At 42.5% G+C, this 24,284-nt stretch overlaps 1 protein-coding gene across 1 annotated transcript in view; it reads right to left on the minus strand.

Moving 5' to 3' along the window:
- The window catches only part of arhgap32b (Rho GTPase activating protein 32b), a 235,642-nt gene extending 213,622 nt beyond the window's left edge, over window positions 1-22,020 (minus strand). Inside the window, 1 exon segment of the mRNA XM_024431996.2 lies at window positions 21,527-22,020. The gene's annotated coding sequence lies outside the window, so the exon portion shown is untranslated.
- Window positions 22,021-24,284: the final 2,264 nt, after the last annotated feature.

The following is a 24,284-nucleotide window of genomic DNA, read 5'->3' on the forward strand; positions in this document are numbered from 1 at the left end:
AAGGGGCATTACATTTAACAATCAAACCAACAACTGTGTCAATGTAAATTGAGTGAACTAAAAGTGAATGATGGAGGATGAAATCCCAAATAAGACCCCACTGGAGAGGGCAGAGGAACATTTAAATTCACTCTATGCAGCCTGGAGAGGCAAATTTGGAGTGTGTAGACAAAATGAATGAAATAAAAGTCATTCTTATTGATGGAGGAAACATTGAAACTGTGAATGAGGGTCTTGAAGCATTTGATGCTGTTATCAATGACTTTAAGAATGCTCATGAATCTGTGCTAGAGCTGGTCACAGAGGAGGAACAGGAAAATGAGAGCATTAACTATTATCAACCAAGAATGAGGACTTATGTACATTTCCTGAAGGAGGTGGAAATATGGAAAACGGCTGAAGTTGAGCTATGGTAAAGAGGAAAGGAAGCCACTACAGTCGTTAACTTCTTTGGGATAGGAGGCAGCATTTTCACTTTTGGATGAAAATCATGCCCAGAGTAAACTGCCTCCTACTCAGTCACAGATGCTAATATATGCATATTATTATTAGTATTGGATAGAACACACTGAAGTTTCTAAAACTGTGTGAATGATGTCTGAGTATAACATAGCTTTTTGCCTGCCATATGAGTTGAGAAAATATCCAAACAGGAAGTGGGAAATCTGAGGTTTGTAGATTTTGAACTCAGCCCCTATCGAATACACAGAGGGATATGGGTCCTTTTGCACTTCCTAAGGCTTCCACTAGATGTCAACCGTCTTTAGAATGTTGTTTCATCAATGGAAAATACCTGTGCGACTGGTACTTTTACATGCGCACCTGGCAGATAAGCATGGGTATAAAATGTTTGGGCTTAGCTTTGCTTGGGGCCTCAACATACAAACAGCTCATTGTTCAACCCTAAAGACGCAACTGGTATGTAATGTTTGGAATTATTTATTATGTTGCATCCAGTGCTTAGCACAATTTACATGTTTAACTCTGGTAGGAGTGGTGATATTTTTTTGTGGATATTTTCTGACTGCAGAAGTAATTGCTTGAAGTGCTAGATTAAATTGTTTAAACGTTTACTTTATTCAAAGCCATGCTTTGTTGCCGTGTCATGCATTGTTTATTGTGTAAAATAATACGTGTTTATTCTCTGTTTAAGGTTATCAACCTATTCCTATTCCCTATTCCTCTGTCATTCAATTACTCTATTCAACGGTTTCAACATATTCAACAAATGGCATCAAAACCATAATAAAACACTAAAAAGGAATTGAGTTGTCCCTTTGCATCCTTCACGTGTTGAGCAAGCCGTTTTCAAGTTTGGGCAGAGCTGAAATAATTATAACACCTAGACAACTTGACAGTTGATAACCAGCGTGGCAGTGAAGACAAAAGGATTAACGGCCTGAAGTCAGGAAAGCTGTCGTCGCAGAGAGGAGGATTGGCTTACATCTCAAAATGGCAGAGGAAACTCTTGGAAAAACAGTGAAGGAGCTGAAGCAAGATCGATCTTTGGCTAAAAGTGCTTTTACCAAGCAAGCAAACTTCCTTAGCAGAGGTGCAAAACACATTACTAAGAGCGAACTGCGAGAGGAGTTCAAGAAGCTCACATCTGAGGCAAGGAAGGTCAGTGAGACAAATGATGAATACAGGGCTGGACTTCTGGCAGACATTGAAGCTGAAACCGATGAGGGTGAAGAAGCTGACCTGAGCAAGCAGCAGCAGACTGAACTTGAGAAGACATTCCAACAATGCGAAGTACGATTGGATGAGGTCAGGGGGATGATCCAGTCCAACTTATGGCCTAGATACGGGGAGGACGAGGTGAAGTCTGCAATCAAAGAAGCTGAGACCGCCTGTGATGGAGTTGTTCAAATACCTGTTATTGCTGTAAATAGAGATGGCTTCGAGCTACGGTGGGATGGTGCGAAGGCACAAGTCCAAGATGCAATCACAAGCCTAGCAGAGTGTGAGAGTGGATTCCAGTAGCAGAAAAAGAACGGCTGGAAGCCAGAGTAAAGGATCTGAAAGCATTCAACCTTGAAGCAAGGAGGGCAGGATTTCTCACAGCGCAAAGAATTGCAGAAGAGGATAAAGACAGAGGGAGAGTGCCGCAGAAGCCCGTGCCAGCTCCACAGCCGACACTGAGAATAAAACCAACCTGTTTACCCAGGTTCAGTGGGTATAAAAGGAATTTCCATCGATGGAGGAGAGACTGGGGGAGTCTACAGAAGCAGGGGGAACCAACAGGCTCATTCAAAGTAAAGATCCAACTCCTTGACAGTGCAGATGAGAGAATGTGCAGAGACCTCAGTTTGTCTACTTACAATACTGCTGAGGACATGTTCAGGGTGCTTGAGAACAGGTATGGAAACAAGTCTACAATTGCCTTGGAGATAATTGAGGATCTGGAGAAAATTCCTGCTTTAAGAGCAAATCAGCCAAGGAAAGTTATCGACATTATCCAAACTATATAGAAGGCACTGGATGATCTCACAGAGCTTGGAGGCACAGGAGCCATCAACAACCCTCCAGTGATCAAATCCATAGAAAGCAAGTTACCTGACAACATCAAGCGAGATTGGCTTGTCTTCATGGTAAACCCGAGAAATAACGTCACGCAGGACAATCACTTTGAGAACCTTCTTAAATTCCTGAAAACACAGGAGGAAATTCTTGAAAAATTAGAGCAGCTGGGAGTGAGTGTAAAGCCAGAAAATAAATATGCTTGTGTGGAAAGAAAATATGCGTCCACACGTTCCACAAGGAAAGGCAGCTGTGTTGTCTGTGGAGATGAAAAGCGTAGAGAAAACATCTTCTTTTGCAAGCGTTTCAAAGAACTGAAGCCTGTGGAAAAGTTGGATGCTGTAGAAAAGCTGGGGGCCTGCAAGAGGTGCTTGGTCTGTCATGGAGAAGATGAATGCAAAGACACTTACCTGGGCAGGAAAAGAGACTAAGAAAGACCATCATTTCTTTCTTTGTCTGAAGGGAGATTTCAAGAGGAGTGACTCAGACAGAAGACAATCCAATGTTAGAAGTTATACGCTTACAGAGGAGCAGGAGGAATTTGTATCTAAGTTCTCCCCAGAGATGGCAGAGAAATTCAAGAAAGCATTCACCAACATCACTGCGAAAACAAACTTTGTCGAAAATAATCAGCTGGGAGTGACTGAGTCAAGTGCAGTAGAAGAATTGTCAGTTATTCTAATGCTGCTCAAGGTAACTGCCGATGCAGGACAAAAAAATTGGAACCTGATCGACTTGGCATCGGACACAAACTACATCACTCACAGAGCTGCCAGAAGATTAAATCTTTGCAGTGAAAACATCACTTTAGTCGTTCATGGAGTCGGAGGAATGGCCATGAAGGTTAGAACCAGAAGATATCTCCTCAGAATGAGAGTCAAAATGCCCATAGGCACAGAAAGAGCTCATGAGCTTATCTGCTATGGTTTGAATGAAATTGCCAACATCCACAGAGTCATCAAAGCTGAGCAACTCAAGAAGTTCTTCCCAGAAGTCAATCTAGGAGATCTGAGTAGACCGGAGAGTAGAGCTACTGATAAGCCACCACGAAGGAAGACTTGGTCCGCAAAGAGTGAAGGTGATTGGAGACCTTGTCTTGTGGTAAGGCCCGCTAGGAAAGACTGTTGGTGGAGCACATCCAGATCTGTTTGAAGAAGTGGATATAGCCAAACACAGGTCTGAAACACACTTTGCTCGATCCATGAGAGCAACCGCTGTCAAGTATTAAGAGATAGCTAAGCTGTTCACAGCTGAAACCAAAGGCACAGTTGCTCGCAGAGAGTTCTTGGATTGGTGGAAATGGGACAGCATTGGAGCAGCTTGCGAACCAAATTGTGGAGGACGCCGGTGCGTCAACTGTCAACCAGGAGGCAAGGAAATGACTGAGTGAGGAAAGAGAGCTGGAGATCATAAGGAAAGGCCTCACCTACATCAAAGCAGATGCTCACAGTGATGAACCCCACTGGCACACAAAATACCCCTGGATTCAAGATCCAAGTTCCCTTCCTGACAACAGGAGTGGGGTGGAAGCCACCTTCTTGAGAACAGAAAAGCAACTCAAAAAAGAGCCAGAGTGGAGAATAGCATACACAGCTCAAGTCCATGAAATGGTGGAGAGAAGAACAGCGAAGAAACTCACCAAAGAGCTCATTGCCAGCTGGAAGGGGCCAGTATGGTATGTCAGCCACTTGGTGGTGCCAAACCCGCACTCTCTCACAACACCTGTGCGACTGGTATGGAACAGCAGCCAGAAGTTTAGAGGGGTCAGCATGAATGACCTTCTGCTCAAAGGGCCTGATGTCCTCAATCCCATCCGAGCAGTACTACTCAGGTTCAGGAGAGGTGTCCATGCTGCCCTCGGCGACATTAAGAAAATGTACAATTCTGTGTGGTTGGAAGACCTGGAGATGCACCTCCACCGATTTCTCTGGAGAGACGCTGAGGAGGAAGAGATTGAAGAGTATGCGATCACCAGAGTCAACATTGGCGATCGACCAGCCGGGTGCATTGCGCAATTGGCTATGAGAGAGACAGCCAAACTGCTCATGTTTGCTCACCTGGAGGAGGAACGTAGGATCCTATGTCGATGATATCCTGACTTCCCATAATGACTTGCAAAAACTGGACCAGAACACCAGAAGGGTTGAAGAGATCCTGAAGGCAGGCAGGCGGCTTCTTCCTCAAGCCCTGGGTCCGGTCAAATCAAAGTGGGAGGCAGGAGATCGTACCAGGAGAACAAGGAGCGCAGTCAAGCACAGCACTCATTCTCCCAAACCAAATGAGGGAAGGAGACAAAGCCCTTGGAGTTGGATACCTTGTTGAGGAGGATAAACTGTACCTCATGACTTCAATCAATTTCTCAAAGAGGAAAAAGAAAATGAGTCGGTCAAAATCTCCTTGATGAAGAGGTGAGAGTGAAAACTCCAAACCCACTGACGAGAAGAGAACTGCTGAGCCAGGTAGCTAGCCTATATGACCCAATAGGCCTCGTCACACCTGCCAAACAAAAGGGCACCATTCTTGTCAGAAAGGCGTTTCAGGAAGCTGGAGGCAAAACTCTGACCCAACACCGAGGTACGTGTGACCTCCTTGGGTTCAAGAACCAGGAGGTCAAGTGGGAGGTGTTGCGTCAGGAAATAGAACACTAAAAACATGAGCACAATGGCAGCTCTTCCTTTAAAGAACTCCAGGCCTCACGAGGGCAGATGACCCAAAAACACAGGTGGAACTAAAAAAATTGAACCAAGATTTCTGGAGGGACTACTTTTACATGCGCACCTGGCAGATAAGCATGGGTATAAAATGTTTGGGCTTAGCTTTGAGTTTTGATTCCATTTACGAGTTCCATTGTCTTTTGTGTCCATTCACTCCTGTCAATCTTGTGTAAAGACACACACTTGATTACACATAGAACTAGGCCTAGGCTACCTGGCCTGCACAAACATAGCCTTATAAAATGTGCCAATTTGGAGATCTGATACTATTTCTCATAGTCTTCACTCACCATCACTGCAGAGCTTCTCAAAGTACATTTTTTTCTTCCTCAAACAGCAAGTAAACAAAGTCTGTTTTTACATCCATTGAGAATGACAATAGCTCCTCAACATAGACTATTCACGGCTCTCTCCCTTTCAATAACCACTCAGCATGAAAAGGGACAACAGGTTTTTCTTCCAGTTAGGCAATATTGATCTCTAGCTCCCTCTTTAGTCATTTGTGCGTCTTCATTTTTAGTCGCAGCGCTTAAACATCTGACAAGCTCAGTAGCCTACATATAGTTGATTTAAATCAAACATAGGGTTCTTTTTTTTATGTTGGGGACAGCCCTAGACTATTGAAATGACAAGTCAATCTCGCAAACAGGCCATTAATAAGAGTTTGTAGTCTTAACATCTGGCACAAATTGACTGCCAGAAAATAGCCTAACCTTCATTTTTGGAAGTTTTCCATGCGTTTCTTGCGTAGATTGAGATCCTCTGTCCAACTTTCATCGCTCTCCTGACAGATGTATCTATAGATACATTCAAAAGGAATTTATTTACAATCATAAGTTAATTTAGTAAATTTTTCATTAATTTATGTCGATTCATCTGCAGAGTTTAACGGCAAATCTCGCGCAACATATTAAAATGTCTTTATTACATCACGTTAGCCTGCAATAATTATTATTTTGATAGAAAACCAAATAACATTTTTCATGTCATTACAAGTTAGGTCAATATACCTTCATTTGCTCGATAACGTTACAGAAAAAGGGGTTTATTGGATCAATATACGTTAACTCTTGCTGCAATTTTTTGGGGAGCTCGTTTTCAGGCCTTGTGAGCAGGTTGAGTGGTCTTTGGGCTACACATTTTTGCTAGACCTGGCAACCCTGTCTGGAGAGACCGCTAATGAGGAGCCAGCAGACCCTCTGCACACCCTAACTGATGAGTAACAGACACCATGACAGACACCACAATGACTGTCCTATAACGGTAACGTGAACTTCCTGATATCACCCTAAACCTGAAATCACATTTGTTTCCATGTTCATTAGGGACGGTCACTTAGAGATAGGTATATGGGAAGGCTGGATGAGCTGAATGGCCTGTTCTCATTACACTAACTATGTTGGCCTATCTAATGCTAGCAGCACTTTTAAATGAGGAGCATTCATCCGCAACACAAACATGGCATCTACAATGCATGTCATGGAAATGTGTTCAGTTCCTAGGATTAGTACCAGCTGAGCTTTTTCTAGGTCTACAGGACTGCAGCTGTCAATGACATGCTGCTACTAAAAGTAGAGCAATGTGTAAAATCACCCACTTGTATCTTTTCTCACAAAATGTGATGAGCTTAGACTATAGCATGTTGAATTTCAAGCGTGCAATGCTCATCCATTCCCATATAAAGTATTGTCATTTCCACAAAGCTTAGTTTGTGTAGGCCTACTGGTTGTTAGAGAAACCTGAACTATATGAAGGGGTAGGAAGTAAGATTTGTCCAACCTAACCCATAACCTCAGTATGGAAGTAAGTCAAATCCTGTATATTTTCAGAATGAGTTACATAATCTTTAACATTTTGTGTTTCACATTCATATTTGCGTCAGGCCAAGATTGGTTAGATAATCACTCCATGATTCCTCAATCAACTACACTGATATCCGCTAGTGGGAAGGCTAATCAGCCGGTTACAGCCAAATTATAGCCTGCAACTCTTTCCACTTCATATTAACTAGACAACTTTCCACTTGAAAGTTAAGTCACTATTCCATTGAGCCCTCTCCCACTATAATTAACATGCATATTCAGGTGCATATCACATGCATATTCTGGTGCCTGTCAGTCCCAAAGCGAGCGATTAAGGTACAATTTGTGCGCACTTTGGTTGGTTTGTCACATTTCTTTAGAGGATGGAAAGAGCATGATGATCGTGAATTTCCACGTAACGTGTACACTGGAACACGCTGTCAAACACAACAATACAGAGCATCCCAAACTTGCTCAATGGGTGACATGTCTGGTGAGTATGCAGGCCATGGAGCTGGGACATTTTCAGCTTCCAGGAATTGTGTACAGATCCTTGCGACATGGCATGTGATGACGGCGGATGAATGGCACAACAATGGGCCTCAGGACCTCGTCACGGCATCTCTGTGCATTCAAATTGCCATCTATAAAAAGGCAATTGTGTTGGTTGTCTGTAGCTTAGGCCTGCCCATACCATAACCCCTCCACGTCACCATGGGGCACCCTGTTCACAACGTCGACATCAGTAAACCGCTCACCAACACCACGCTGTGGTTGTCAGGCCGGTTGGACGTATTGCCTAATTCTCTAAAACATGTGGCTTATGGTAGAGAAATGAACATTAAATGATATGGCAACAGCACTGGTGGACATTCCTGCAGTCAGCATGCTAATTGCACGCTCCCTCAACTTGAGACATCTGCGGCATTGTGTTGTAACAAACATTTTAAAGTGGCCTTTTATTGTCCCCAGCACAAGGTGCACATGTGTGATGATCATGCTTTTTAATCGGTTTCTTGATATGCCAAACCTGTCAGGTGGATGGATTATCTTAGCAAATGAGAAATGCTCACTAACAGGCAGGTAAATAAGCTTTTTGTGCATATGGAAAACATGGTTTATTTTTTTGTTCCGTGTAAATTAAGTGGCTACGATGAGTCGAAATGATTGAATAAATTCGATCTCATATATCCCTTTGCCATTCATAAATCACTCAATGTGGTTGTGTGTCCATGGTATCACATCGGGACAAGTAAACCAAAGGATTTCCCAGGTTTCCTTTCCTAGGATATCGGGGCTTGCCAGACAGTGACACTAAAGTGAGTGACTCGTCTCCTCAGTCAGTGTAGCATACCAAATCTTGAGAGAGCTGTTCATTTGGCCCCCCTAATTTGTATAGGCTACTGGTAGGCCTAGACATTTTGCCGATTATCTGCAGATAAATTACGAAAACATTCAATGAAGAATCAGCACTGCAGGAACAATAATTAGTGGAGAGCCTCACTCTGGTCCAAATACAATAAATCAGGGCCCTCATGGAATACAGGCATTAAAACAGAATTCAACAAAATTAAAAAATGTATTAACAATGTATTAATTTGCAAAACTTTATCATAAGACATGAACAGAATGCATGTGATTCGTATTTCCAGCAACTTTCTGAATAGACAACGAGAACACCCTCTTCTGCGTGTGTACGGTTTACCACTGTGACTCCAGATGGAAAGGCATTCCGAAAAAACTCACAATGAAATGTTAACTACAAAGTCATCAATGCAGCGGGTATTTGTTTTGCAAAATCTACCATCACGTACACTACACAAACACAGCTAAACAAAAGCCCCATGCAAAGTGGTCACTTGAATTGAAAAGGTAACTGCACCCAAAAATCGACTTCAGATTTTTCCCAGACCTCAAAAACTGGTCTACTTATGTGGTTTAAGCATTGTTGTGGACTTAAGAACTAATGTTGATGTTTTTCTATTTAAAAAAATAGAACACAGGATGTGAAACCCTGAAAAACAGAAAAAGAGATCAGCCAAAGTATAACAGGTTTATAGGGCCCTACCCAATGACAATTTTTTATTAATTTAAGATATAAAATCACAAAGATATGATAATTAAGACTGAAACCTTTCTATATTTAACTTTTAAAAAGTAATCTTAAACATAATGTGGCCTATTTACTTAATTTTTTAAAATGTTTACATACACTTAGGTTGGAGTCATTAAACTCGTTTTTCAACCACTCCACAAATGTCTTGTTATTAACAAACTATAGTTTTGGCAAGTCGGTTAGGAAGTCTACTTTGTGCATGGCAAATAATTTTTCCAACAATTGTGAAGACAGATTATTTCACTTATAATTCACTGTAACACAATTCCAGTGGGTCAGAAGTTTACTTACACTAAATTGACTGTGCCATTAAACAGCTTGGAAAATTCCAGAAAATTATGCCATGGCTTTAGAAGCTTCTGACAGGCTAATTGACATAATTTGAGTCAATTGGAGGTGTACCTGTGGATGCATTTCAAGGCCTACCTTCAAACTCAGTGCATCTTTGCTTGACATCATGGGAAAATCAAAAGAAATCAGCCAAAACCTCAGAAAACAAATTGTAGACCACCACAAGTCTGGTTCATCCTTGGGAGCAATTTCCAAAACGCCTGAAGGTACCACGTTCATCTGTACAAACAATAGTACGCAAGTATAAACACTATGGGAACCATGCAGCCGTCATACTGCTCAGGAAGGAGACATGTTCCACAATAAAACAAGCCCTATATCGACATAACCTGAAAGGCCGCTCAGCAAGAAGAAGCCACTGCTCCAAAACCGCCATAAAAAAAGCCAGACTGCGGTTTGCAACTGCACATGGGGACAAAGATCATACTTTTTGGAGAAATGTCCTCTGGTCTGATGAAACAAAAATAGAACTGTTTGGCCATAATGACCATCGTTATGTTTGGAGGAAAAAGGGGGAGTCTTGCAAGCAGAAGAACACCATCCGAAAACGTGAAGCATGGGAGTGGCAGCATCATGTTGTGAGGGTGCTTTGCTGCAGGAGGGTCTGGTAAACTTCACAAAATAGATGGCATCATGAGGTAGGAAAATTATGTGGATATATTGAAGCAACATCTCAAGACATCAGTCAGGAAGTTAAAGCTTGGTTGCAAATGGGGCTTCCAAATTGATAATGACCCCAAACATACTTCCAAAGTTGTGGCAAAATAAAGTCAAGGTATTGGAGTGGCCATCACAAATCAAATCAAAATCAAATCAAATTTTATTTGTCACATACACATGGTTAGCAGATGTTAATGCGAGTGTAGCGAAATGCTTGTGCTTCTAGTTCCGACAATGCAGTAATAACGAACAAGTAATCTAACAATTCCAAAAAACTACTGTCTTATACACAGTGTAAGGGGATAAAGAATATGTACATAAGGATATATGAATGAGTGATGGTACAGAGCAGCATAGGCAAGATACAGTAGATGATATCGAGTACAGTATATACATATGAGATGAGTATGTAAACCAAGTGGCATAGTTAGTGGCTAGTGATACATGTATTACATAAGGATGCAGTCGATGATACAGAGTACAGTATCTACGTATGCATATGAGATGAATAATGTAGGGTAAGTAACATTATACAAGGTAGCATTGTTTAAAGTGGCTAGTGATATATTTACATAATTTCCCATCAATTCCCATTATTAAAGTGGCTGGAGTAGAGTCAGTGTCATTGACAGTGTGTTGGCAGTAGCCACTCAATGTTAGTGGTGGCTGTTTAACAGTCTGATGGCCTTGAGATAGAAGCTGTTTTTCAGTCTCTCGGTCCCAGCTTTGATGCACCTGTACTGACCTCGCCTTCTGGATGACAGCGGGGTGAACAGGCAGTGGCTCGGGTGGTTGTCCTTGATGATCTTTATGGCCTTCCTGTAGCATCGGGTGGTGTAGGTGTCCTGGAGGGCAGGTAGTTTGCCCCCGGTGATGCGTTGTGCAGACCTCACTACCCTCTGGAGAGCCTTACGGTTGAGGGCGTGCAGTTGCCATACCAGGCGGTGATACAGCCCCCCAGGATGCTCTCGATTGTGCATCTGTAGAAGTTTGTGAGTGCTTTTGGTGACAAGCCGAATTTCTTCAGCCTCCTGAGGTTGAAGAGGCGCTGCTGCGCCTTTCTCACGATGCGGTCTGTGTGAGTGGACCAATTCAGTTTGTCTGTGATGTGTATGCCGAGGAACTTAAAACTTGCTACCCTCTCCACTACTGTTCCATCGATGTGGATGGGGGGTGTTCCCTCTGCTGTTTCCTGAAGTCCACAATCATCTCCTTAGTTTTGTTGACGTTTAGTGTGAGGTTATTTTCCTGACACCACACTCCGAGGGCCCTCACCTCCTCCCTGTAGGCCGTCTCGTCGTTGTTGGTAATCAAGCCTACCACTGTTGTGTCGTCCGCAAACTTGATGATTGAGTTGGAGGCGTGCGTGGCCACGCAGTCGTGGGTGAACAGGGAGTACTGGAGAGGGCTCAGAACGCACCCTTGCGGGGCCCCAGTGTTGAGGATCAGCGGGGAGGAGATGTTGTTGCCTACCCTCACCACCTGGGGGCGGCCCGTCAGGAAGTCCAGTACCCAGTTGCACAGGGCGGGGTCGAGACCCAGGGTCTCGAGCTTGATGACGAGCTTGGAGGGTACTATGGTGTTGAATGCCGAGCTGTAGTCGATGAACAGCATTCTCACATAGGTATTTCTCTTGTCCAGATGGGTTAGGGCAGTGTGCAGTGTGGTTGAGATTGCATCGTCTGTGGACCTATTTGGGCGGTAAGCAAATTGGAGTGGGTCTAGGGTGTCAGGTAGGGTGGAGGTGATATGGTCCTTGACTAGTCTCTCAAAGCACTTCATGATGAGGGATGTGAGTGCTACGGGGCGGTATTCGTTTAGCTCAGTTACCTTAGCTTTCTTGGGAACAGGAACAATGTGGTGGCCCTCTTGAAGCATGTGGGAACAGCAGACTGGTGTAGGGATTGATTGAATATGTCCGTAAACACATCGGCCAGCTGGTCTGCGCATGCTCTGAGGGCGCGGCTGGGGATGCCGTCTGGGCCTGCAGCCTTGCGAGGGTTAACACGTTTAAATGTCTTACTCACTTCGGCTGCAGTGAAGGAGAGACCGCATGTTTTCGTTGCAGGCCGTGTCAGTGGCACTGTATTGTCCTCAAAGCGGGCAAAAAAGTTATTTAGTCTGCCTGGGAGCAAGACATCCTGGTCCGTGACTGGGCTGGGTTTCTTCCTGTAGTCCGTGATTGACTGTAGACCCTGCCACATGCCTCGTGTCTGAGCCGTTGAATTGAGATTCTACTTTGTCTCTGTACTGGCGCTTAGCTTGTTTGATAGCCTTGCGGAGGGAATAGCTGCACTGTTTGTATTCAGTCATGTTACCAGACACCTTGCCCTGATTAAAAGCAGTGGTTCGCGCCTTCAGTTTCACACGAATGCTGCCATCAATCCACGGTTTCTGGTTTGGGAATGTTTTAATCGTTGCTATGGGAACGACATCTTCAACGCACGTTCTAATGAACTCGCACACCGAATCAGCGTATTCGTCAATGTTGTTGTCTGACGCAATACGGAACATCACCCAGTCCACGTGATGGAAGCAGTCTTGGAGTGTGGAGTCAGCTTGGTCGGACCAGCGTTGGACAGACCTCAGCGTGGGGGCCTCTTGTTTTAGTTTCTGTCTGTAGGCAGGGATCAACAAAATGGAGTCGTGGTCAGCTTTTCCGAAAGGGGGGCGGGGCAGGGCCTTATATGTGTCGCGGAAGTTAGAGTAACAATGATCCAGGGTCTTTCCACCCCTGGTTGCGCAATCGATATGCTGATAAAATTTAGGGAGTCTTGTTTTCAGATTAGCCTTGTTAAAATCCCCAGCTACAATGAATGCAGCCTCCGGATAAATCGTTTCCAGTTTGCAGAGAGTTAAATAAAGTTCGTTCAGAGCCATTGATGTGTCTGCTTGGGGGGGATATATACGGCTGTGATTATAATCGAAGAGAATTCTCTTGGTAGATAATGCGGTCTACATTTGATTGTGAGGAATTCTAAATCAGGTGAACAGAAGGATTTGAGTTCCTGTATGTTTCTTTCATCACACCATGTCACGTTAGTCATAAGGCATACGCCCCCGCCCCTCTTCTTACCAGAAAGATGTTTGTTTCTGTCGGCGCGATGCGTGGAGAAACCCGCTGGCTGCACCGCTTCGGATAGCGTCTCTCCAGTTAGCCATGTTTCCGTTAAGCAAAGAACGTTACAGTCTCTGATGTCCCTCTGGAATGCTACCCTTGCTCGGATTTCATCAACCTTGTTGTCAAGAGACTGGACATTGGCAAGAAGAATGCTAGGGAGTGGTGCACGGTGTGCCCGTTTCCGGAGTCTGACCAGAAGACCGCTTCGTTTCCCTCTTTTTCTGAGTTGTTTTTTTGGGTCGCTGCATGTAATCCACTCCGTTGCACTGGTTGTAAGGCACAACACAGGATCCGCATCGCGAAAAACATATTCTTGGCCGTACTGATGGTGAGTTGACGCTGATCTTATATTCAGTAGTTCTTCTCGGCTGTATGTAATGAAACCTAAGATGACCTGGGGTACTAGTGTAAGAAATAACACGTAAAAAAACAAAAAACTGCATAGTTTCCTAGGAAAGCGAAGCGAGGCGGCCATCTCTGTCGGCGCCGGTCTAAGGCACTGCATCACAGTGCTAGCTGTGCCACTAGAGATTCTAGGTTCGAGTCCAGGCTCTGTCGCAGCTGGCTGAGACCTCAATCCTATAGAAAATGTGTGGGCAGACCTGACTCAGTTACACCAGCTCTGTCAGGAGAAATGGGCCAAAATTCACCCAACTTATTGTGGGAAGCTTCTGGAAGGCTACCCGAAACGAAACGTATGACCCTAGTTAAACAATTTAATAGCCAATGCTACCAAATGCTAATTGAGTATGTAAACTTCTGACCAACTAGGAATGTGATTAAAGAAATAAAAGCTGAAAGAAATCAATCTACTATTATTCTGACATTTCACATTCTTAAAATAAAGTGGGGATCCTAACTGACCTAAGACAGGGACTTTTACTAGGATTAAATGTCAGGAATTTAGAAAAACTAAGTTTAAATGTATTTGGCTAAGGTGTATGTAAACTTCGACTTCAACTGTATGCCTAGACGATATCCAAAATAATACACAGAGTTCATACATTTTTGGTCATTCAAATGGTACACATATCTTTCTACACAACACCACATCAAATGTTTCCAATTTGGGAGGTAAACTCGATAAAGTATTCAAAGTATTTTGCATGGAATTAAGGCATTCGAATGTACAAAAGGCTGCCACCAACTCATCCCATAGGATTAGATTCTTCACACTCTCTCAGCACAATAGGGTAATCTTTGCTGCAGGGTCTGCTACTCATATGCATGTTGAATAAAGCATGTAACACACTTGATTTCACATCATCGGGTAGAGTGCAAGGACTTGAGTAGTGGTAGATCCAGTTGTGAAACCATCAACAAATATCATATGCTAATTATGCACCAGTGATATCATTTGTAACCAGTAATGTGACCGCTTAGTTCAAAGTCTGCTAAGATGTCCTTAATCCACCAAGCAAGTGTTTGAAACAGACTTAACTGGAGTACTTATTACAACTGAAGATCTGACCGTTGGCCAGGGGGCTAACGCTACGCTAGGCACAAGAGCTAACTATCGAGGGAGGTCAAACAGAGCACTTTGCAATGGGTAATTGAGGCAAAGATGCCACAAGTCTGGGAGGCAGATTCTGGTAATGGGAAAAGGACAAATAGCCATAGTGACTAGAGACTCTGTGAGAACTGACAGTTAACCATTGACATTCATAGTTGTTGGCCAATAATAATAATGAGAAGTCTGCGGTGGACTTACCACTGGTTTCATTGAACAGTCAATGCAGGCAATTAACTGTATTTCCAAGTGCCAATCAGACCTTCTGGCATTGAACTTGGTAGTGGTAGTTGTGTGTATGTTTTCAGTTAAGGATCTAATCTCCTGCTTCCAGACATTTCACCATCTCGGAAACAAGGGTTGGATTTGCACCCAAAAATGTCATGTCAGCACAAGGCATGTACAAAATCTAGTATAATAATTAGGCTCATATACATTGTCTACTAGTATTGTTTTGAAATTGAGAACATATAGTGCATTCAGAAAGTATTCAGGCCCCTTATTCAGACATTTTGTCACGTTACAGCCTTTTTCTAGAATGGATGTAAAAAATGTTTTTCCTTATCAACCTACCTCACAATATCCCATAATGACAATGTGAAAATAGGTTCAGAAAAAAAGCCAGAAATACCTTATTTTACTTAAGTCTTCAGAACCCGCTATGAGACTCGAAATTGAGCTCAGGTGCATCCTGTTTCCATTCATCATTCTTGAGAGTTGTCTACAACGTGTAGTCCACCTGTGGTAAATTCAATTGCTTGGGCATGATTTGGAAAGAGCTCCGAGACTGTGTGGAGGCACAGATCTGGGGAAGAGTAACAAAACATGTCTGCAGCATTGAAGGTCCCCAAGAACACAGTGGCCTCCATCGTTAAATGGAAGAAGTTTGGAACCATCAAGACTCTTCTTAGAGCTGGCCACCCGGCCAAACTGAGCAATCGAAGCCACTCCTGCGGCTCGGGGGAGAAGGGCCTTGGTAAGGGAGGTGACCAAAAACACGACGATGACTCTGAACCTTCCAGAAGGACAACCATCTCTGCAGCACTCCGCCAATCAGGCCTTAATGCTAGAGTGACCAGACGGAAGCCACTCAATAAAAGGCACATGGAGTTTGGAGTTTGCCAAAAGGTACCTAAACGACTCTGACCATGAGAAACAAGATTCTATGGTCAGATGAAACCAAGATTGAACTGTTTGGCCTAAATGTCAAGCATCACATCAGCAGGGCTCTACAGTGAGTATTTCAATAGTATTTGCCCCTAAAAATAGTTATGTCGAAACGGAAAAATTATTTACGAGCACAGCATGCGAGTAAAGACTACAACCAACCATAATACATTTTTCCCCCGCTGCTAATTGCTTAAAAACTACAAGTCCCACATTCCACAAGAGGCATGCGTCAACCACAGTAGATTTTTCTGTGATGACACAATCCAGTCACAGTGAGAGAAAGGAGAACACTGGGGGAAAAAGTATCAGTATAGGCTATAAGTTAACGTGCAGATATCGCTAAAAAGTGTGGACCAACCAGAAATTGTTTGTCGAGATCGGTATGGAAGAACTTGACTGGCCTGCACAGAGCCCTGACCTCAACCCCATCAATCACCTCTGGGATGAATTGGAACTCCGATTGCGAGCCAGGCCTAATCGCCCAACATCAGCGCCCGACCTCACGAATGCTCTTGTGGCGGAAAGGAAGTCAGACGCAATGTTCCAACATCTAGTGGAAAGCCTTCCCAGAAGAGCGGAGGCTGTTATAGCAGTAAATGGGGGACCAACTCCATTATAATGCCCATGATTATAGAATGAGACGTTCGACGAGTAGGTGTCCACACACACAAACTTCAACAACAAAAAGATGACAAGACACTTATTTCCTGAGCCCTTATCAGTCAAGACACACCTAGTAATGAATATAACAATGGAATCAAACAGAATATTTTTCCAAATGAAAAAAAGTTGCCAGCGCGCATCTCGCATCTGTTACAGTTCACCTCAAAAAGTGATTATCTGATATGCGGCTCAATTTGTAGAGTTTAAATCGTTTTTTCAGGGTTACAAAACTAAATCTCTTTTCGATATACAGACGTTCAATATACTTTTTTCTGCCTGTTATGGAATTTTCTAAATTGATTAACACATTTAACACTAGTTTGTGTGCACACAGCACGTGTGTGTAGAAGGAGCAGTCAGAACACAATTGACTGAGTGCGACATTGTGGGGAAAGGGAATTCAGGCAAAACAGATGCTTGGCATGGTTGCTTTTATGTTGTGCCCTGCAAATGCACATGTACAAATGGAACACTAGAGTCAAAGAAAACTAACGTCTTCAAGACAACATTTACATTTTAGGGGGGGGCGCGAAAAAATGTAGTACTACAGTATGAGAAAAATAATGTTCTCTGGATAAAGATAAGAGTTTTGACTACTGTTCGAGTACTCGTGCCCAACCCTACCCTAAACTCGCCCGCCCCACGGTTATGAGTCAAACCACGCATCACTAATGGATACATAAATCCCACTAAAATGACTATGGTGACTAAGGTTTCTGCTTTGTCATTGGCACAGTGGCAGCTATTTGGCATGACTCAGTCTGTGTGGAAAACAGGAATTGGAAAGATGGCCTCCCTTGTTTTTGTAGTGAGAAACAGTGCCTTCCAAAAGTATTCATACCTCTTAACTTACTCCACATGTTCCTGTATTACAGCCTGAATTCAAAATGAATTCAATTGACATGTTTTTCTTAACCCTCAACACGCGATACCCCATATTGACAGTGAAAACATGTTAAGAAATGTGCGCAAATCTATTGATTTTTTAAATATCTTTATTTAACTTTTCCACGTATTCCGTTACAGCCTTATTCTAAACGTATTAAATAGTTTTTTCCCAGTCATCAATCTACACACAATACCCCTTAATGACAAAGCAAAAAACAGTTATTTTACTTTTGCAAATGTATTAAAAATAAAACTGAAATACCTTATTTACATAAGTATTCAGACCCTTTACTCAGTACTTGGTTGAAGCACCTTTGGCAGCAATAACAGCCTGGAGTCTTCTCGGGTATGACACTACAAGCTTGGCACACCTGTATTTGGAGAGATTCTCCCATTTCTCTCTGCAGAGCCATTTTCAGGTCTCTCCAGAGATGTTAGATCGGGTTGAAATCCGGACTCAAGGACATTCAGAAACTTGTCCAGAAGCCACTCCTGCGTTGTCTTGGCTATGTGCTTAGGGTCGTTGTCCTGTTGGAAGGACAAGTCTGAGGCCCTGAACGCTCTGGAGCAGGTTTTCATCAAGGATCTCTGTACTTTGCTCCGTTCATCTTTCCCTCGATCCTGACTAGTCTCCCAGTTCCTGCCACTGAAAAATATCCCCAAAGTATGATGCTGCCACCACCATGCTTCCGCCGTAGGGATGGTGCCAGGTTTCCTCCAGACATGACGCTTGGCATTCAGGCCATAGAGTTCAATCTTGGTTTCATCAGACCAGAGAATCTTGTTTCTCATGGTCTGAATCCTTTAGGTGCCTTTTGGCAAACTCCAAGCGGACTGTCATGTGCCTTTTACCGAGGAATGGCTTCCGTCTGGCCACTCTAGGATAAAGGCCTGATTGGCAGAGTGCTGCAGAGGTGGTTGTACTTCTGGAAGGTTCTCCCTTCTCCAAAGAGGAACTCTGGAGCTCTGTCAGAGTGACCATCGGGATCTTGGTCATGTCCCTGACCAAGGCCCTTCTCACCCGATTGCTCAGTTTGGGTGGGCAGCCAGCTCTAGGAAGTATCTTGGTGGATCCAAACTTCTTCAATTTAAGAATGATGGAGATCACTGTGTCCTTCGGGACCTTCAATGCTGCAGACATGTTTTGTTACCCTTCCTCAGATCTGTGTCTCGACCCAATCCTGTCTCGGAGCTCTACGGACAATTCATTCGACCTCATGGATTGGTTTTTGCTCTGACATGCACTGTCAACTGTGGGACCTTATATAGACAGGTGTGTGCCTTTCCAAATCAAGTCCAATCGATTGGACTACAGGTGGACTACAATCCAGTTGGACGCCAAACATCAAGGATAATCAATGGAAAAAGGATGCACCTGAGCTCAATTTCGAGTCTCATAGCAAAGGTTCTGATGTAAATAAGGTATTATGTAAATAAGCTATTTCTGTTTTTAATACATTTGCAACAATGTTCTTTGTCATTATGGGGTATTGTGTGTAGATTGATTAAATAAATAAAAATTCCTCATCAATTTTAGAATAAGGCTGTAAGGTAACAAAATGTGGACCAAGTCAAGGGTCTGAATACTTCCAAATGCACTGCATGCGACATACGCACATATTTACACTTGAATTTATTTAGGCTTGCCTTAACAAAATGGTTGAATACTTATTGACTCAATTTTTTATGAGATGGTAAACATTTCTAAAAACATAATTCCACTTTTACATTATGGGGTATCAGGCTATGACAACAAAATGTGGAAAAAGTAAAGGGGTGTGAATACTTTAAAGCACTGTAAGTAACTCATTTAATCTCTAGCTTCATAGTGTAAATTATGGGCTATAAACAATTTGAAAACAATTTGTAGGACCACATTAGATTTGATATCAGTTTCCACAAGACTGCACAGTTGTTTTAGGATGTAGCCCTACATTGAACAGTTTCTAATTTCACACCTAATACTGAGTCAGTGCCCTGCACACTGTGTCCGCAGTTTACAGCAGCCAGACTCCTGTATTAGAGAGAAACGGGCACATCAAAAGATAATTTAGTACATAACAGCTGTGATAAACGTTGCCTCAATTGTCCCCTCGATGAAACATGGTCACAGATAACCCCTGCTAAGAAGTGTCCATAGTTGGAGGGAGGGGAAGACAGGAACTATCCAACTGTGCTCATTTGTAGGAATGCACAGCTGGAATGGAAATTTCGGGCCGGTGTTTTCTTAGCCAAGATGGCTGATATAGGCCTAGATGATGTGGCACTGGAAAATCCAACAAAGATTGACTAGAGCCAGTCATGTCACTTGGTAGTGATCACATGATCGGTTCTTTCAAGAGTTAGGAACTCCTTGTTAGTTAGGGTCAAAGGTTAGGGAAGCCTTGGAGACTTTAGTGCATCATGTAACAATCTTAATGAGGCCCATTAGACTCAGACTGTTTTTGTGCACACGTTAATCATAGAAATGCAAGGATTCTCTTACCATTTCTCATGCACTTGTCTGCTTAAAATTCTGTCAATAAAGGCACACGTTGGAGAGTCTGAAGCTTTTCATTACATCCTGAACCAATAAAGTTTTACTCTGTAAAACATTGATGTGCCACTCTCAAGTGCTTTAAAGGCTGATATGCTTTTAGGGTTAGACAGATTGGTGCCATGGACTAGCTGAAGCTGTAGGCTATAGATGGAAGCCCGAAGTAATATCAAAATAGGTATACAGTGGTAATAATGGAATATACACCACCATATGAATCAAAGGTTGATCATGAGCAAAAAGTGTACTTTATATTCATTACCTCAAATTAGCAGAGGTGTTTTGGATGATTAATGCAACTTTGCATATAGACAAAACAGACAATGTTGTTATCCGTCAGTGGGAAATTCCAGAAAAATCATTCTGATGTGAACATGAAATAACTAAATGGGTGAGACTGGCCTTGCTTGAGAGTTTGGAGAGCAAGGGTATTGGTGACAGCTTCTTGTTGGTACCCTGTTAGATCACCATGATTTTGTTATTGAATAACTTGACAATTGTTTTACATCTTTGTGTCAAATGTAAACTAGATGGATAACTAGACAGATCGCAAGAGATGTGCAGTAAGAAATAATTGTATATTCAACTACGTCTACTTTAAGCCTAGGCTATGGACCTAGCTAAAGCGACACATTTTTGTGAATATTCCTGTTAGATAGTCTTTCTGGTCTTGTGAACAGCTAGTGATGTGGCTTGAGCAGTTTTTTATTTAACCTTTTAAGTCAGTTAAGAACAAATTCTTATTTACAATGACGGCCTAGGAACAGTGGGTTTAACTGCCTTGTTCAAGGGCAGAACGACAGGTTTTTACCTTGTCAGCTCGGGGATTCGATCCAGCCTTTCGGTTACTAGTCCAACACTCACCACTAGACTACCTACCGCACCTAAGGATTAGGACTGGATTAGGCTATAGTTTATCTGTTTTCCTGAGAATGACTTCAAATCCCTACCAATTATGCTATACGATAGCTAGGATCAATTGTATTGCATTATCAATTGAGTTACCTCGCTGTCTTATCATTTTTGTAAATATCTGTTAATTTAGGCTCCAGCAAAGCAGGTAACGTTAGCTAGCCATTATCAATCAAACCCCCCTACTAGTTAGCATCCTAATAGCGTATATTCTTGGTTAGTTAGCTAGGCTGTAGCGTAATGCCATTGCTGGATAAACTAGACCAGCGTTTCCAAAACACAGCCATGGTTTTGTCCAAGCACTACCCAGTGTAGAGCTGATTCAATTAGATAATCGTTAACCACAGTACCGAGTTCGGGAAACGCTGGACAAGTCGTTATGTTGAGCGGCATAGTATTAGCCCCATAGCCAGCGGTTGACTAGACCGTACATGCATGTCATGATGTGTTAGCGGATGTGTATGCTTTTTTGTATTGCTAGTTTTGATGCACGTAATGTTATCTATCAGACTACGGAACCACACAGATAGCCTTTAACTGATGTGAGAGAAATGTCTGTTTACCGGCGTCTGGTGGTGAGATGTTTTTCGGGTTATCACTGTCGCTTTTCACCACTGTTTTCTCCTCCTGCCGGTGTCTTCCACGCCAGCTGCATAAACACAGCTTGATCCTTCCGAGCTAAAACAAAAGGACACGCGATATGTGTATAGCTTAATAGCTAACGTTAAGTTAGCTAGCTACATTTTTTTCCTGAACTGGCACGTTCCATAAACCAAATCGCCTCAACCTCGCTGTCCGTGTGTTCAAAAACTCCCGCTGGACACGACTCGTGGGCAATGTTCAACCAGCTGTTATCGTGTTTTGTAAGTAAATCTAAACTTCCTTCAAATGTGATGGTATTTCACAGTCCATTCATTGAGAAAACGTTGACTGAAATTCCCTTTACAGCTATTGTAAGGGCAGTTTTATAGCTAAACTTGCTATCAAACTGGAACCTCTCGCTAAACGATTTGTAACACCACTTCCAAGAGAGAATTTGCTGCGGAGTGAATCGTGATTGAGAACGCGCAGAGGTTCGTGACCGTGTGCGCGCTCTCGTGGAATGAGCGTATGTAGACCAGCATGCTCGGTCACAGGACATTGCCCATCAATCAGATTGCAATTTTTTTAAACACTAATACACTAAATGAGAAAAAAAGCCACTTCATATTTTACTAGGCTGCAAGGTGTAGGCTAATTATTGTATGAACTGAAGACGTTTGTTTAAATGAAACATATATAATCCTCATGGATACTCCTTCATAATATGTTGGGAAAATCTGGTTGGCTACATTTTATGCATTCTTTATTATGCACTATATACACTAATTAGGTTGGAAACCCAGCTCTGAAACTATCATCTTTGTAGTGTATTTTTACCCGACAACTCTGCCATCCTCTGGAGCTTGTCTAAATGGCATCATCTAGATTACCATAATTTACACTGGTAGTTACTGTAGATGTTGCCTTGGAGAATAGCCTACATTTACTTGAATTGAGCTGAAACATAAACCATAAAAGTCAGAAAAATGGCAGGTATGACTGTGAGAGGAAAGTCTCCTTTCATAGTTTGCTTCAAAATGACTGAAGAGGCTTGCCCACAGAGATATATTGCCCATGGAAGGCACAGGGGCACATGCCCACTAAGAATTGTCCTGTTAAAAAAAAAATGATAATAATATACAGTACCTGTCACAAATGTGGACACATCTACTCATTCAAGGGGGTTTCTTTATTTTGACTGTTTTCTACATTTTGGCTGCAATCTGAGGCTGGTAACTCGAATGAACTTATCCTCTGCAGCAGAGGTAACTCTGGGTCTTCCTTTCCTGTGTGGGTCCTCATGAGAGACAGTTTCATCATAACGCTTGATGCTTTTTGCAACTGCACTTGAAGAAACATTCAAAGTATTTGATATTTTCATGATTGACTGACCTTTATGTCTTAAAGTAATGATGGACTTCCGTTTCTCTTTGCTTATTTGAGCTGTTCTTACTGTAATATGGACTTGGTCTTCTACCAAATAGTGCTATCTTCTGTATACCACCCCTACCTTGTCACAACACAACTGATTGGCTCAAACGCATTAAGAAGGAAAGAAACTCCACAAATTAACTTAACACGGCACACCTGTTAATTGAAATGCATTCCAGGTGACTATCTCATGAAGCTGGTTGAGAAAATGCCAAGCGTGTGCAAAGTTGTCATCAAGGCAAAGGGTGGCTGGCTACATTGAAGAATCTAAAATCTAAAATATATTTTGATTTGTTTAACACTTTTTTGGTTACTAAATGATTCCATATGTGTTATTTCATAGTGTTGATGTCTTCACTATTATTCTACAATGTAGAAAATAGTCAAAAATAACGAAAAAACATTGAATGAGTAGGTAGGTGTATGCAAACTTTTGACTGGTACAGTATATATTTTTAAATGGTTGTTGTTTCTCTGTAATATTGCTAGCCACCTAGCAATTTTATAAAGTTGGATTTAGCTAGCCCAGATAGGTTTCCGATCTCCCAACCTCATAACTAGCTACCAAGATGCAATTGCAGGCAATCAATCAAGTTAGAGTAGTTATCTTGTCTAACTATCTTAGCTGGCATGCATGCTGGCAAGGTTGATAGATTTTAGAAAAGCAAGAAATAACTAAATGTACTGAATAAGACTCACATTCCTTTCAATCTTTTAACCATATTTTAGCAGAGATGCAGAAAAGCATATTTAGATTCTTTAAAAACAGAACTACCAGTCAGTCAGGAGGCTAGACAGCTCAAGAGGTATGCTTAGATATGCAGAAAAATTGACATTTTACACAGAATTAATCATAATGATTATGCCTCTAGATGAAAAGCTGTTTGGGGTGTTTGAAAAATGCACAATTCTCCAACTTCCAGACAGGGGGCCTAGCCATCCTCAAGTACTTTGTGCCCCAACAGATTTTTGGGATGCATGATGCCCCCACTTGCCTATATGGACTTGTCAATACTTTCCATTGACAGTAGATGAGCCTTCAACTAGGCCTACATCTGCCGCGTGGTAATGAGTAAACGCAGTCTGGCACTCTACCTAAACGTCAATCAATCCTTGATTGCAGCCTGTTTAGATAGAGTGCCACACATTGTTTTGGCCACCACACCAAATTGGCTCAGGAAAGGCTTGGCTTCGTCTGTGTCCCCAAAGGCAGTACAGTAGCATTTTGGTGCCTGGGGTAAATAAGAGGCGAGCTACTGTACAAATGACATAAACAAAATGCAAATTTTTTGACAAGTTTTATTATAT

The sequence above is a fragment of the Oncorhynchus tshawytscha genome, linkage group LG09 (assembly GCF_018296145.1).
Source record: "Oncorhynchus tshawytscha isolate Ot180627B linkage group LG09, Otsh_v2.0, whole genome shotgun sequence".
Classification (NCBI taxonomy): Eukaryota; Metazoa; Chordata; class Actinopteri; order Salmoniformes; family Salmonidae; genus Oncorhynchus; species Oncorhynchus tshawytscha.